At 54.3% G+C, this 15,538-nt stretch overlaps 1 protein-coding gene across 1 annotated transcript in view; it reads left to right on the top strand.

Moving 5' to 3' along the window:
- Window positions 1-15,538, top strand: part of ZDHHC19 (zDHHC palmitoyltransferase 19) — a gene marked incomplete at both ends in the record, with an annotated part of 38,685 nt that overhangs the window by 15,244 nt on the left and 7,903 nt on the right. The window lies entirely within an intron of this gene.

The raw sequence follows: 15,538 nt of genomic DNA on the forward strand, positions 1-15,538 counted from the left end.
CTTCCCCCACCAAAGTCCATTAAACACCCTTTTCCTGCTGTACAACTGCCCCGCTGCGTGTGTCTGTCCTGGTGTGAGGGGCTGGGACAAAGACCCTGGGAGGGAGGACGGCCCAACACTAGTTGGCTCCGTGACCTTGGGCAAGACACTCAGATCTCTCTCGTTCTTAAAACGGGGCCAACCGTAAAACCCACAGTAGCTGTCCTGGCCGCCGGCCTCCAAGGGAAAAGCCCCGCACTGTCAGGGAGGTCGGCCTCGGGGGAGATCCGGCCCCGCCTGCCGCACCGCCGCCTGGCTGCAGGGGGCGCCCGCTGCCTGGGAATTCGCCAAGCCTGGCCTGCTCCAGCCCGAGGCCTTGGAGCCACCTGGGTGGGTGGGGCTGGCCCTCCGTCTGGGAGTGGGCCCTCGCGATCCTCATCCCTGGAGGTGGAGAGTGGGGGTCTCCACCATAGTCCGGCCCTGCTTCTTCCTGCTGGCGGGTCTCACCTTGGTCCCTCCCTTCTGGGTAGTCAGGTCCTGTTCCTGCGCAGGCCCCAGGCCCTGGGAGCCCGCAGGCCCCTTGAGGGGGTGGTGTGTGCGGGAGTCCACAGGAGACCGCGGCTCCTCTTGGAAATAATGGCACCTTCCTGAAAGGTGGTCAGGGGCTGGAGCGAGTGAGGTGGTTCCTGCAAGACAGGTGGCACACAGTAGGCGCACAATGAATGCAGCAGTTCTCCTCCACACAGCTAACAACACCCAGGGTTTCTCCAAAGACCACCTTCTCAGAATTACCTGGGCCCCGGCCCCCGACCCAGAATGATGGAATGGGAGGGGGTGGGGGTGGGGAAGGGCGAGAATTTGAATCGGAATTTTTACCAAGTGCCCATGTGACCGTGCCATCTGGAAGTCTCAGAACTGCTGCCTTCGGAGGTGAGGATGGGGAGCCACCACCTTGCTTCCCTCGTAGCCAGGTGAAATGGGGGTGGGGGGGTGAAGGTGAGGCGGTCAGATGAGCACCACAGGGGCCTGTGGGGGTGGCTGTGCCTGTGTGAGCCTGCACGTGCTGTGTGCTGGCGGCAGGAGCTCCTTCTCCAGGCGACCTACAGTGCAGGACACGGGGCTCCAGTTCTCATATGCTGAGCTCCTGAGAAGCGGCCTTTCCCTCTGCCAACTCCACCGGCTGCGGCCACCAGGGCCTGTCCCTGTCCAGCCCCAGCCTCACCAGCCACTCTGGCTCTGGCTCTGAGGCTCCTGGCCAGCCTTGTGCAACCCCAGGACTCCAGCTATTTCTCATCCCCTTTGCCCTGCTCCCAGTGTCTCCCCAAACCCCAAGCCCCCTTGGGGTTCATGCTTTTTCTCAGCTCTCATCTCTGCTTAACTCAGCATTGCCCTGGCGTCTGGGGAGGGGTGAAGAGTACTGCTCCCCAGCAAGCAAAAGGGCAGCCCAGTGTGAGCGTAAGTGGCCACAGTTAAAATTCCGAGAGCCCGCATTTACGAGCAAAGCTGAAGCAGCCTCAGGTGGCCTGGGAAGCCCGCTGCCCATGGTCACATGACGAGGGAAGGAAGGTATGAGGCCTTTTCGGCCCCTGAGCCTAGGTGTGCATATGAAACACGGATCTGTGTGAGTCTCTTCTCTGTGTGCAGGGGGCACAGCTCAGCCCGGGCTGGTGAAATGGGGCACCCGCAGAGCTCTCAGGCCCACTCCCAAGTGCGAGTCCTTGGGGTGGCCTGGGCCTGGTCCAGAGTGGACAAGATCCAGGAACCTGGGCCAAGGCCTGGGTGGGGAGGTATTCATGGAACTGGCTGGTTCGGGAGTGGCATCTACCTGCAGTCCGGCTGTGCAGGGGGCTGAGAAGGCCAAGTCCCAGGGCCTGGGTGGGCCTAGTCCTGCCCTGCCCACCCCCTCACTGCCCTGACTGGTTCAGAGCTGGGTGCTGGTCATCAGGACTTCACTTACCGGTGTTAAAAAACAGAATTCAACTGAGTAAGCTTGAAGATCTAATTGGTTTTTTATTTTTATTTTTATTTTTTAAAATATATTTTATTGATTTTTTTACAGAGAGGAAGGGAGAGGGATAGAGAGTTAGAAACATCGATGAGAGAGAAACATCGATCAGCTGCCTCCCGCACACTCCCCACTGGGAATGTGCCCACAACCAACGTACATGCCCTTGACCGGAATCGAACCTGGGACCCTTGAGTCCGCAGGCCGACGCTCCATCCACTGAGCCAAACCAGTCAGGGCTATTTTTAATTTTTACTTTAAAGATTTTTAAAATTGATTTTTAGAGACAGAGGAGGAAAGGAGAGGGAGGGAGGGAGAGAGAGAGAGAAAAAGAGAGAGAGCGATCAAATATGAGGACATTGATCAGCTGCCTCCTGTAAGCCCCCTGCCAGGGGTAGAGCCCGAAACCCAGGCATGTGCCCTGACCAGGAATGGAACCAGCAACCATTCTGTGCCCAGGACGACGCCCAGCCAACTGAGCCACACTGGCCAGGGCCTAATTGGCTTTATTAAATGACTCATGAAGGCTGCTCTGAGGGGTTGTATAAAAAGGAAGGTTTTTATAGGAAGAAGAGTGGGGCAAGGGAGCTATGAGCAAAAGAAAAGAAAGGTTATTTTTGGGCCTGAATGTCATTTTGGGGGAAGAGAACGGGAGGGTTTTGCCATTCAGATTGCCTTTTTTTTCTATGGGGCATGGAGAGGGCCTACATGACAGATTATGTTATTGGTGCTTGACAAGAAAATTCCAGCCTGGGTGAGATTACTTTTCTGGGAGAGGTTGAAACTGCAGTTAGATCAGGTATTAAACCTACGTTTGGCATCATGAGCTTTAGCACGAGTGATGCCGTTTTGAGCCTGTGGTTTTCTCTTCAATACCAGGTCCTTGCCTCCAGCTACATAGGGGGTTCTCCCATCTCAGGCCAGGCCTTCCAAGTCCTAAGCCAGGGTGAGTCACCTCCTTGACAGCCTGAGCACAGATGTAACTTTCCTCAGATTCTCCAAGGAGGCCTTGACCCCCCTGCTGTGGGATGAGGATCCTAGGTGTCTCTAGTCTCTACCAGCCTCAGATTTCTAGGATTTCTGCTCCTCTAGGGGTAAGTGGGACCTAGCCCGCCTCTTTTTTTGACCACCCCCCCACCTCGCCCCCTCTCTGTTATGCATTGGGGCCCCTCAGATAGTCTTTCCTGCCAGGCTGGGGGCATCAATTGAGCTGCACCCACCTTCCTTTTCTCCTCCCTCCCCATTTCTGTTGAACTTGCCCTTGATTCTCAGACACACCTCTTGAAGTCCCACTGAGCCTAAAGGAGGGGTGTTATCAGGGTCCATTGTTGGAATCTACTCTCCACACCTCATGGAGCCATGCCATCCCTGCCTTCCCTTGGGCTGCAGCCAAGGGGTGACCCCTACCCTCCCCCTCATCACCTCTAGAGCCTTCCTCCACGGACCTGCTAGAGGTCAGGGCGTGTGGGTGGGAAGAACACTGAGCTGGGAGTCAGTTATCACTCAGCTCTGCTTCAAACCAGTGCTGCAGGAGCACGTCTGTCCCTTCCACTTGGCCCAGGTTCGTTGTCTATACACACGATGACCATGGCTCCCTCCCCGGTGGTCACGGGGGGTCATCTCACCCAGTTGCCCCTCCACTCCCAACGACAGATGGGAACTAGACAGGGGAGGGACTGCTTAGGGTGACAGGGTCTCCGAGGCAGGGGGGCACGCTCCGTTTTTCCCAGGCTCCCTCCCGCTCCTGCCCAGGGGACCATTGCAGAGGAGGAAGGCCGACGGCGGTGACCACAGGGCCCTGCCTTCCAGCCCCCATGCCTCAGAGCCAGGCCCTGCATTGCAGCACAAGGCTTGGGAAGCTGATAAGAAGTCCGGGCTTAACTCTGTCTCCAGCCCTGTGCTGGGAGCGATAATGACGCCCTGCCGCCTCCCGCTCAGCCCTGCCCTGCTCTGCCCTGCCCGCCTCACCCAAGGGGCCCTGCAGGTGGCTGAGGGTGGGGCAGGGCAGGGGCTGATGGTGCAGAGGAGGTTGCAGCAGTGTCCTGACATGGGGGCCAGAATCCTAATACCTCGCAGGGCACAGGCCCCTGCCTGGCTGCCCCTCCTGGGCACCCGGGCACAGTGCCTGGCACCCAGGGTGATGCTCCATCGGCACCCTGTCCTTTAGTTCCTGCATGCAAAGCGAAGCTGGAAGGACGTGGCCCTGGGCTGGAGGTTTGCCAGGGCCTGGGTAACAGAACTTTTATTGAGCACCTTCCGTGCCAGGTGGTTCATAAGATCGCCTTTAACCCTCATAACAACCCTCTGAAGCTGTTATTCTCGTGTTAGAGATGAGAAAGCTAGCGCTGAGCAAACACCACTTCCCCAAGGTCACCTGCAGCTGCGCGGCCGAGCCCAGGCCATGCCGGCCTTTCCCATGGCACTGGCTTCACAGCAGCTCTCCTCCCGTCCACTCAGAGCTCTGGTTAAGGCATGGGCTCTGAAGCCAGACGGCCTGGTTCCCCGGCCGGAGGTGAATACCTATCTCAGCCCCATTGCGGAGATTCGTTCTGCAGGGCATGCGAAGAGATTGGCACGCGCACTGGCCCATGGCAGGCGCATAATCGACAGCACAGTATGATCCTGGGGCCTCAGGAAGCTGGGCACATGGCAACAGCAGCCTGCTCCTGCCCAGTCTGGTGTGGGTTTCCTAGTGGCCGGCAGCAAAGCTGAAGGATGCTGCTTCCTAGGGGAGGTTGTGGTGGCATTTTACAGAAAATCAAGCAGCACTGCTGTCTCCGGGCCAAAGGGGAATGGAGCCTGGGCTGAGTCTTCAGGGAGCAGCAAGATGACCACGCGCGGGTGCTGCCCTCCCACAGGGAGTTCTTGTTAAGACAGCACCTGGTTGCCCTGGCCGGTTTGGCTCAGTGGATAGAGTGTCGGCCTGCAGACTGAAGGGTCCCGAGTTCGATTCCTGTCAAGGGCACGTACCTCAGTTGTAGGCTCCTGGCCCTGGTCGGGGGCTGCAGGAGGCAACCCATCGACATGTATCTCACATGAGTGTTTCTCTCTGTCTCTCCCTCTCCCTTCCACTCTCTCTAAAAATCAATGAAAAAATATCCTCGGGTGAGGATTAAAAAAAGAAAAAAGAAAGCACCTGTTGTTCCTGTTTTGTGTGTGTGTATGTGGCAGGGGGCGAGGGGGGGGCGGGGGGGGCGGCGCGGGGAGGGTGCCCCAGGCTGAAGGAAATCACAAGCTATGGTGTTCTGAGCCCTGTGTCTGGGCCACACTGAGGGCCGCTGCCCACAGCTCCTGCCCATCTGCCCTCTCCCCGCCGTCTTTGTGCATGTCCCCATTGTCCCTCCGGCCTGTCGGCCTCACCTCTTCTCACCCTCGCATTCTCTCCTTTCTCTCCCTGTCCCTCCTCCTCCTCTTGTCACTGCCTTTCATGATCTTCCTACTCTCTCTGCCTCTCCCCCCACCCATCTTTCCTGGACTACAGCTTCCAGGAACACAACATTAACTGTCTGACTTTCAAGTATTAACTTTTAACTGTGATTCCTGGAAGCCCCTGTGCCTGGGTATGGAAACCCACAGAACTCCGGGCCAGGCCTGCACAGGGCGCCTTTGTCTCTGACCTGGGCTTCCTCCTCTGAGCCAGGCACGCGCTCACCAGGCCGCCTTCTGGCCGGCCTGTCTTGCTGCTGAAATCGGGGATTCCCAAACTGGAAAGCGTCTACTGACTCTCTAGCTCATTTCTCAGTGAGGAGAAAACTGGGGGAGAGGTTCCACAGGGCTTTCCCCAGATCGCATGTCTCGGGAGAGGCCAGGCGGGGCGGGGCCCAGATCTCCTGCTGCTCAGCCTCCCGTCACCCCAGGTGAGAAGCCAGGTGGGTCAGAGGCCTGGACTGACTCCTCCCTCCCTTGGAGGCCGAGTAACTTGGCTCTGGTGGCTAACATCACAACAGCGAGGACAATAACAGCATCGGTTTGAATGCGAACTGTGGGCTGTGCTTTGCTTGTATTATCCGTGTAATCCTCAAAGCAACTTGGGAGGAAGATGATGCTGTTCCATTTTTTTAAAAAATATACATATTTTTTATTTCAGAGAGGAAGAGAGAGATAGAAGCATCAACGATGAGAGAGAATCATCAAACAGCTGCCCCCTGCATGCCCTACACTGGGGATCGAGCCTGTAACCTGGGCATGAGCCCTGACTGGGAATCAAACCGTGACCTCCTGGTTCATAGGTCGACGCTCAACCACTGAGCCACGCTGGCCGGGCGCCTCTGTTCCTTCTGTGGACGTGACCCTGGCCACGTCTCCCCACCTGCAAGCAGAGTTTCCTGAAGGATCCTCGGGGCTGCTCCTGCTCTGACTGCCAGGGGCCCATGGCTCAGTGACCAGCGGAGGACAGTGCCTGGTCTGAGGACAAGCCCTCGGGCAGACGGGGCGTGTGCAGGACTTCTCCCCTGGCCTCGAGGGTGGGGACATTAGGTCACCAAGCAAGAGTACTGACCGCTGGGCAGGACCCTTGGCCATCTGGGCTGGGAGAGCCCCCTGCCCACAGTTCCTAGATACCTGTTCCCAGGCCCTGGCAGAGGGGGAGGCGTGCTCCCGCCCGCCCTTTCCTGGCCGGGGCAGTGGAACGCTGTGGAGAGAGCACAGACTGGGCGTCGGGAGGCCTGGGTTGGAGAGCAGGCTCTGTGGTTCCTGGCAGCGGCCCTGGAAAAGCCCCAGCCCAGTGGTTCTCGACCTCCCTAATGCCGCGACCCTTTTCAGTTCCTCATGTGGTGGTGACCCCCAACCATAAAATTATTTTCGTTGCTACTTCGTAACAGTAATTTTGCTACTGTAATTTATGAATTGTAATGTAAATATCTGATATGCAGGATATATTTTCATTGTTACAAATTGAACATAATTAAAGCATAGTGATTAATCACAAAGACAATATGTAATTATATATGTGTTTTCCGATGGTCTTAGGTGACTCCTGTGAAAGGGTCGTTCGGCCCCAAAGGGGTTGCAACCCACAGGTTGAGAACCGCTGCCCTAGCCCCTCAGAGCCGCTGTCACCACATCTGCAGAGGGAAACGAAAGCCCATGCCTGCCGGCTCCCAGCGGCAGATCACATGGCCTCTGCGGGAAGACTCTCTCTGGACTGCGGCTTCCTTGTGCAGGCCGGCCCGGGTGGGTGTGGGGCGGCTGTCAAGGGAGAGTGGAGGGCCAGACTCGGGCTTGGGAGCCGGCAGGAGTAACTCCCTTTCCGTTTCGTCTCCATCTCCCTTCTTTGGGCCTCCTTTGCAGACTCTGGATGTGAGTCATTTGGAAGTGGCCGAGGATGGACCATCTCATTTTAAACCCCAGACAGACTATGCCTGGGTCACCTTCCTTGGGTGACTTCTCAGCGCCCTTTCTCCCCTACCAAGTACCTGTCCCCGGAAGGAGGTGGCTGGATCTGGGTTCAGGGCAGGAATATGGCCCCCTCTGCTCCCAGCTGGCACTGCCATCTGTTAGCCCCCCCCAGGCGCCTGGCCTCAGGGAGCCCTGGCGTGGAAGCCTCTGAAAGGCCTCCAGGTCTGGCTGTGCCCGGCTCACTCTGAACCTTCAGTGGGGACCTGGCCTACACCCATCTCGGCCAAGAGTTTCTATCTGCCTTGGACACAGTCCAGACCAAAAAGTAAAGGAGGCTTGTTCTTGAAGCAGAGACCAGAAGTAGGCACACAGAAGGCTCTTTGCTTTGGAGTCGCAGCTTTAAAAGGTTTGCTTTCTTTAAATATCCTGCTGCAGGAAAGAAGCCCAAACCCAGACATTCCTGAAACATGAATTCCAGGTGGCTTTAAAGGAGCAATTTGTTTGGTTTCCGTCCCACCCTGTTTCTGCCCAGTGGGTCTCCTCCGGCTCTCGTCCCTGGGTCTGTGGAGGGCCCACACCCAGCCAGCCTCACCCGGGGTTTCCTCAGCACCGAGCCAGCCTGAGGGTCTGTCACAGCCGGGCCCAGTCCCAGGAGAGGGTCTGTGCACTTCCAATCAGGGAGTGAGTGAGGCCCCTTTCCCTCCATCCTTCGCTGCGGCGTTGACACTGGCAACCACACCCTCTTTCTTGAAAACTCTCTTTGCCCTTGACCTCAGGAATCAGACGCTCTCCTTGCTCACCTGTTGACCTCCCAGTGCTCCGTCTGTGCTTCTCCCTCTCACCTCCTACCAGGAAGTCTTCCAGGCCCCCTGCTCCGGGCGGGCCCCCTCTTGGAGAGCTCACTCACCCCCTGGCCCCCAGCAGTGCGGGGCCGGCCAAGCCTCCATCCTCAGGCCCTCGGGCCCTGCCAGTGCCCCATGCTCTGGCCTGGATTTTCTTCTTTCCATTTCCATTTTCCTGAGATATAATTGGCAAATAAAATTTGTATATACTTAAAGTGTAAGCCTGGGCGGTGTGGCTCAGTGGTTGAGTGTTGACCCATGAATCAGGAGGTCATGGTCCGATTCCCAGTCAGGGGACATGACGGGTTGCAGGCTCAGTCCCCAGTGTGGGGTGTGCAGGAGGCAGCTGATGAATGATTCTCTGTCATCATTGACGTTTCTATCTCTCCCTCTCCCTTCCTCTCTGAAATCAGTTTTAAAAAATTCTTTTAAAAGATAAAGTGTGCAATGTGATAATTTTTTTTAAATGTTGATAATATTTTTTTAATGTATATATATTTTATTGATTTCGTAGATGAAGGGAGAGGGAGAGAGAGATAGAAACATCAATGATGAGAGGGAATCATTGATTGGCTGCCTCCTTCACACTCTGTACTGGGGATCGAGCCCACAACCTGGGTATGTGCCCTTGACCGGAATCGAACCTGGAACCTTTCAGTCTGGGGACCGATGCTCTATCCATTGAGCCAAACTGGCCAGGGCACAGTGTGATAATTTGATATTCATATACGCTGAAAGAATTCCCACCATCAAGTTGGCCTGAATTGCCCGTGATTAAATTATTAACTTGGAGTTCCACCAGAGGCTCGCAGCCTTTCCAAGTCACAGCACTTGCAGGGGGTGGGGGGGGGTGGGGCGCGAACAGGGGGGAGAAAGAAGAGAAAAAGCAGAGGCAGAACCAGCCACAAGTGGAGCACTTGTTAGTGTGAGGAACAGTTGAGCAGGGTGTCAGGGCCTGGATCCAGGGGAGAGGGTGTCTGGGCTTATCACACTGTCCCAAGCCCAGTTCAAAGGCTGTCCCAGAGCTAACCGTGACCAGGAAAGGAGCAGGATTAGAGGGCTCCTGAGCAGCCTTGCTTGCCCTCCTTGCCCCCTGGGTCCCAGCTGTGGGGGCCATGGTAGAACTGTGGGGGGTGGGGTGGGAAGGGAGGGCACTGGGTGAGGGGGCATCTGGGGGGGGGGAGCCAATCAAGGGCTTATTGTTCTCGTCCAGGGAGGAGCTGACAAAGTCTGAGGCCTGAAGTGGGAGAGTGGGCATAAGCATTCATTCATTCACTCATCCACTCACTCACTCAACAAAGACTAAATAACCATAATGTATCCAGGAGGTATTGAAATTAATTTTTTAAAAAAGAATATGTTCTGCCCTAGCCGGTTTTGCTCAGTGGATAGAACATTGACCCGTAGACTGAAGGGTCCTGGGTTCGATTCAGATTAAGGCAGCTGTTCTTAACCTGTGGGTAGCGCCCCCTTTGGGGGTCAAACGACCCTTTCACAAGGGTCGCCTAAGACCATCCGCATATCAGATATTTACATGACGATTCATAACAGTAGCAACATTACAGTTATGAAGTAGCAACGAAAATAATTTTATGGTTGGGTCACAACATGAGGAACTGTATTTAAAGGGCCAGAAGGTTGAGAACCACTGGATTAAGGGAACATAACCTTGGTTGCAGGCTCCTGCGGGAGGCAACCAATCAATATGTCTCTCTCACATCAATGTGTCTCTCTGTCTCTCCCCCTCCCTCCCACTCTTTCTAAAAAATCAGTGGAAAAATATCATCAGGTGAGGATTGACAAAACAAGCAAAAATAAAAATAAAGAAGAATATAATAATTATTAGTTTAAAATTACACATATGTATTTTTAAAAGACTGGAAACAGCCCAGTCAGTGTGGCTCAATGGTTGAGCGTCGACCTGTGAACCAGGAGGTCATGGTTTGATTCCAGGTCAGGGCACATGCCTGGGTTGTGGGGTCCATCCCCCATGTGGGACGTGCAAGAGGCAGCTGATCAATGATTCTCTCTCATCATTGATGTTTTTATCTATCTCTATCTCTCCCCCTCCTTCCACTCTGAAATCAATAAAAAAAGATTTTTAAAATAAAAATCCTATATAATAAAAGCGTAATAAGCAAATCAACCGAATGGACAAACAGCGAATGACCATCTGGATGACCATCCAGCACCATGCTATGACACCCACTCGCACCAGGCCAGCCAAGGCGGGTGCGATGCAATTGGTCGGGGGCCTGGCCATCCCCCCATGATTGCCCTGCAGAGGGAGGCCCAGGCCACCGACCGGTGGGCTGTGGCAGGTGGGTGGGGCCTCCCTCTGCAAGGGAAGCCCAGGTCCTGGGTGCCAGAGGGAAGCCGGTGCTGGCAGCCGCGGGGGAAGGAAGGCCTACTCTTGCACGAATTTTGTGCATCGGGCCTCTAGTAAATAAATAAAAGATTGGAATCAAATTGTCAAATGCTCATGGTCATGAGTAAGTCTTTCCTAATTATGGGGCTTCTGGGGTTAGAACATTTGATTTCAGGCCCCGCTCTCCTGTACCTGGCTGTGTGACTGCCAAGCCCTTCTCATCCCTGCGCCTTTCCCTCATCTGTGAAATGAGTGTGTGGACCCAGAAGATCTGTAGCTCGCCCCAGCTCTGATTTGACCTGAGACTATTCAGGCCAAGGGTTAAGGCTGTTTCAATGGCCTGGCTGGGGCTGCTCTGCTTAGCTCTGGGAGCTGTGCCCCCCCCATCCCCCCCGGCACACCCCTCTCCTGGAGGGCTCCACGATGGGAGGGAGAGGCCACCCACAGCCTGGCCAGCTGTCGGGCAGCTCTGATCTCAAATTAGAATCATGCCTCTCCTCTCTGTACACCCACTTAGCACCAGGCAATGCTGCAGCCTGGTGACCACGAGCTGAGGGGGCTATGGCCAGAGCTGCTGCCTCGGCCTCAGCTGGGAAGTGAGGGAGCTCACCAGGCGGGAAAGTAACGTGTTGGTCACCTGTCCCCCCTGGTACCAGACACGGTGTGTGAGTTGTTCTGTAGGTGCTAGTTCATTCGTCCTCCACCGCAGCCCAGGATGGGAAGGTTGATTTTCACCTCCTGGGGGAAGAGGGGAGGCTCAGAGAGGGATAACCGTGGCCAGGCGCACAGCTGGGAAGTGGGGCTCCAGGATTGGAACCGGATGTCTTGCCAGGAGTTGAAAGCAGCTAGAGCCCTAAGCTGCTCCTCGAGGATTTGGGAGGGTTTCCTGCGGAGGTAGGCCCCTCTTGCCCCAACTGCCAGAGTTGTGCATGTGGTGGTGGGGGTTAATCTCACTCTGACTCTACCTGTGGGAAACACATTTCTCTTCCCTAGAAGGTCCTCCTGGCAGAACTCTCCCCTTCTTGTTCTCGGGCCTCTGGTCACCTGCACCCTGACTTCCCAGGGCCTCTGTCATCTCTCTGTGGAGGCTGTGCTCTCTTGGGGGACAGCAGCTCTCGAACAGGAGAAAGTGTAGGGTCCCTGCCACCCTGCTGGCCCCTCACCCTGAGCTGATTCCTGCTCCTTCCTTTCCCAGCCTCCCTGTCTATGACTGTCTTTTTCCCAGCCTGCTCTCCACTGTCCCCCCGACCCCCGATTCCATTTTTCTTCCTTTAAATTTTAAAATAGGAGGCCAGGGGAAATTATGTTCATTCTTCTACCTGGCCTCAGAGGCTCAGGCATGCATTCAAGGCAAAAAGTAATTTCTTGTCAAATGCTATTGCTTTTCTGTTTTGACTCCTGGATTATAATATTTTGCTAATGTCCTGGAATATTGTGAGTTAATTGGCCCTCCTTGGACGAGGCTGAATACCTAAATACCATAATATTTAGGTAATTTTCAGTGGGAAAATGCCTTAGACAACATCTTGGAATATAACTTGGGTGGAAGTGGGGGCTGCCTGTAATTCTTGGGTAGGATTCCTGACCTTGCTGACTTAGCTAATAGTCCATACCTCACAGGACTGTTGCAAGGACCAGACGAGGTGAGGTGTGGGGAGGGGCCAGCACAAAGTAGCTGTTCAGTAAATATCCTCACTGCCTCCCACCGCATACTATCCTGGAGGTTCATCTCTCTGAACCCCCATTTCTTCATCTGTGAACTGGGGTAGCAGTCCTGGAGGTGCCCTGACTATACAGCTGGCCTTTGTATCTGTGGGTCCCACATCTGCGAACTCAACCAACCTCAGACAGAAATAGAGACGTTCCGGTGTTGCTGACATGTACTCTGTAGTTAGGCCTCAGGTAGTTGTGTCCGTACTGAGCACGTACAGACTTTTTTTCTTGTCATTATTCCCTAAACAATGTAGTTGGCAACTATTTACATACCATTTATATTGTATTAGGTACTACAAGTAATGCAAAGATGATTTAAAGTTTATGGGAGGGAAGATTAGATGCAAATACTGCACTATTTGGCATGAGGGACTTGAGCATCTGAGGATTTTGGCATTGGCAAGGGTCTTAGAACCAACCCCTCTCCTGTCACCTGCAGATACTGAGGGCTGGCTGTACCTCATAGGGCGGCTGTGAGGTAGCAAGTGGAGAGCGTGAAGGGCCTTCTATGCTGAAGGTGCGGAGCTCAATTAAGGATTGTTATATGCAGGCCCCACTGCACAACTTAATGGACTTGTTTTTGAAGAGATAAAGCTCCAGTCCCCAAACACTTAAATCCTGGTGAGGACAGGCCACTCGGAGTCAGGCCCCGCCTGGCCACACCGCGCCAGAGGCCTGAGCTACGCTGAAGAGCAACCTCCTGCCCTCACTCCTTCCCCGGGTCCCAGCCTTCCCCGCACTCGGTTCTCAAGTACCAGCTGGTGGGAGGTGGAGCTAGGACCACAGCCTGAAGGTGACACCCAGGATGAGCTGACTCTCACTTCACAGTCAGGCCTAGCGCTCCCTGTCCCCTGAGTCCCAGTCTCCTCTCTGGGCATGGGCCTGGGGCGGGCCACCTGGAGGGCCTCATCCTGGCTGTCCAAGTGGCTAGTGACTACCCCAGCCAGAGGTTTCCCCAGGGCTCGCAGCCACTGCCCAGCTGCCCATTCGTTCCTGCAGGGTCTCCCGAAGCATGCTGCACCAGGCTGCCGGACTTTGCATTTTAATAAGTAAGCATTCGCTGTAATGAGCATTAGAAAGGAATCTAGCCAGCTCCAAAGAGGCCGGACCTGACCAAGAATTGAAGGATCTGGAGCCAAATGGATCAATTCAAAGGAACAAGAGGGGCTGCAATATGAATCTATTTATTGTGTGAGCTCCGTGTTCTTCAGCGACATATATTTTGTATAAAGTGAGATGATTAAAAGTTGATTTAGTGACAAAAAACAAATAAAAAATAGAGCAGGTGATATGCAGGCCTGGTTAAAACTGTGATGGGAAAGAGAATGACTGAAGTTTGGGAAATGATGTTTTTCCATTTAATGCTCACAACAGCCCTGAGAGTCGGTGTTGCTGTCTTTTATGGAGGTGGGAGCAGGCTCAGAGAAAAGAGGCCAGTTGCTCAGGGTCACTTGGGGGCGGGGGGGGGGGGGGTGAAGGAGCCAATCAAGGGACCAGAGAGAGGGCTCCTCCCAAGACCCCTGACAGCTCAGAGCGCACCTCTCCCTTGGTGAGCCGTTTCAGGCAGGGGCTTGTCTTTGGACCAGAAACAGTTGACTCAGACGGGCTGACCTCAAGTCTGTGGCAGAGCAGATAGCAAGACTGATTGGGGATTAGAGAGGGGTGATGAGAGGAGAACCAGGCTGAGACAAAAGACAGGCAGCAGCCTGCCAGGCTGGCCAGGGGTCCAGAACCTGCGAGAGGAACTAAATAACTCAACATGGGGGGTGGGGAGTGGGTGGTGGAGGGGGTGAGGAAGTGGGGGAGGGGGCATTCTTTTAATCATTGGACTGGCCTAGAATTGCCCTTTAACAGGCTTCTAACACCCAATCTGAGACTAGGTGAGAAGGATTTGAGTCAAAGGAAAGCTATACATTCCACAAATGCATCCACACCCACCCACCAAACACACAGACACTGCTCTAGCCACAGTCCCATCACCCTTCCCTCCCCTCCCCCCCTCTCCCCACCCCCTTGCCCCCACACACCTTGGGGTCAGAGGACTTTCCAACTTAAGTGGCCATCTCAGATCTTTTGTCCTGGTGCCTCTTAAAAAACCCCTAGGGTGTACTCTCACCTTTGGGATGAACTGTTGTTAACCTGTCCCTCTGCCTTTGTTATGTTGTGAAGTTTAATAGCTCTGCCCTGGTCTGTGTTGGTCAGGCTAGAACACCGGCCAGTGCACCAAAGGGTCACAGGTTCTATTTCTGGTCAAGGGCATGTACCTGGGTTGCAGGTTTGATCCTAGGCCCTGGTTGGGGTGCAGAAGGTAGCCAATCCATGTTAGTTTCCTCCTCTCTCTCTCTTCCCCCCCATTTCCTCCTGCCTCCTTCCCTTCCACTCACTCTAAAAATCAATGGAAAAACTATTTTCAAGTGAGGATGACCAACAACAAAAACAAGGTTAGCCCCATGAGTGTGGCTCAGTGGTTGAGCGTCGGCCCATGAACCAGGCAGTCATGGTTCGAGTTTGGTGAGGGCACATGCCTGGCTCGTACCCCAGCTGGGGGCGTGCAGGAGGCAGCCGATCAATGATTCTCTCTCATCATTGATGTTTCTATTTCTCTCTCCCTTTCCCTTTCTCTCTGAAATCTTTGAAAATATATAAATTTTTAAAATCACAAAAAATAAAAACAAGTTTAATAGCGTAAGCTCATGCCTGCGGTTGCCAGAGACACACATGCTGGTCGAAATAAAACTAACAAGTAATGAAGGTACCTGATGAGCTAGCCCCATGTGAGGTGTGGATTTGTTAGGTGAAAAGGAAAGGAGGAGGCTGGCAGAGATGAATGAGTTGGCCTTGGCCTGGAGGAACTGGGAGCTCCCTCAGGGAAGGAGAGGGGGCTTGCCTGAGAAAGCTTAAACAACTCATCATCAGATGATTTCAGTGAGGCTTGACGGTCAACCATAGGATGGTGGTCACAGTGACGTGCGTTACCATTCCCAGAGGCTGCAGCCCACCTTCCCAACTGAAGAAAATCTGGTCTTACCTGTGTTGTGTCAGGCCTACTCCACAAGTTACAAAGCGCATTCCTCCGTGAGCCAGATGGGGCAGGAGTGATGAGCCCCGATAGACAGGCGAGGAAGCGATTAGTGACTTAGTTCAGTGGACTAAGGCAGTGAGTCCTGAAGGAAGGCCAAGTTGAAGTTGTTGGTTTTTAAATATATATTTTTATTGATTTTAGAGAGGAAGGGAGATGGAGAGAGAGATAGGAACACCAGTGATGAGAGAGAATCATTGATCGGCTGCCTCCTG

This window comes from Myotis nattereri, assembly GCF_964212035.1.
Source record: "Myotis nattereri genome assembly, chromosome: 3".
NCBI lineage: Eukaryota > Metazoa > Chordata > Mammalia > Chiroptera > Vespertilionidae > Myotis > Myotis nattereri.